This window comes from Myotis brandtii, unplaced genomic scaffold (assembly GCF_000412655.1).
Source record: "Myotis brandtii unplaced genomic scaffold, ASM41265v1 scaffold888, whole genome shotgun sequence".
NCBI classification, from domain to species: Eukaryota; Metazoa; Chordata; class Mammalia; order Chiroptera; family Vespertilionidae; genus Myotis; species Myotis brandtii.
In genome coordinates this window covers 239,332-239,972 of record NW_005371636.1, presented here as the reverse complement: position 1 = coordinate 239,972, position 641 = coordinate 239,332, and the positions used below count along the sequence as shown (strand labels likewise).

The 641-nt window shown below is 49.6% G+C and overlaps 1 protein-coding gene across 1 annotated transcript in view; it reads left to right on the top strand.

The window, feature by feature from the left end:
* DENND1B (DENN/MADD domain containing 1B) overlaps nucleotides 1–641 on the top strand; it is a 97,385-nt gene that overhangs the window by 35,026 nt on the left and 61,718 nt on the right. The gene's annotated exons all lie outside the window — the stretch shown is intronic.

The window sequence follows — 641 nt, the reverse complement described above, 5'->3', positions numbered from 1 at the left end:
GGGCGTCTTTTTAAAAAAATATATATTTTATTGATTTTTTACAGAGAGGAAGGGAGAGAGATAGAGAGTTAGAAACATCGATGAGAGAGAAACACCGTTCAGCTGCCTCCTGCACACCCCCTACTGGGGATGTGCCCGCAACCCAGGTACATGCCCTTGACCAGAATCAAACCTGGGACCCTCCAGTCCACAGGCCGACGCTCTATCCACTGAGCCAAACCGGTTTCGGCGTTAGAAGGGCGTCTTTTAAAATGAGATGGACACGTCCTGGCTTCTGTTTCTCCCCCCGTGATTGAAAGGGCCACCGGTGTGATGCTGTGAACCTGGCCGCGAGTTGTCCCCTCTGAGAAGAGCTCTGTAGAAACAGGGCCCTGTCCACGGATGCCACAGGGCAGCTCTCCGGGCGCGTCGGAAAGTCTCACGCCACGTGTATTGTGCTGGATACACCCCTGGGTGCTGTGGGAATGTCGCAGGGTACCCAGCCCTTGGAGCACAATAGCAGATCATTGATTGTTTTTCATGGGGGTTTCACACCCTATTATCAGTGGTGTGTTTTTTTGTTTTTGTTTTTTTTTAAGAACCTGGTAGGAGGGGATTCTAAACGAAAATATATTTTAGGAAAATATTTCGCTCAGGATGAG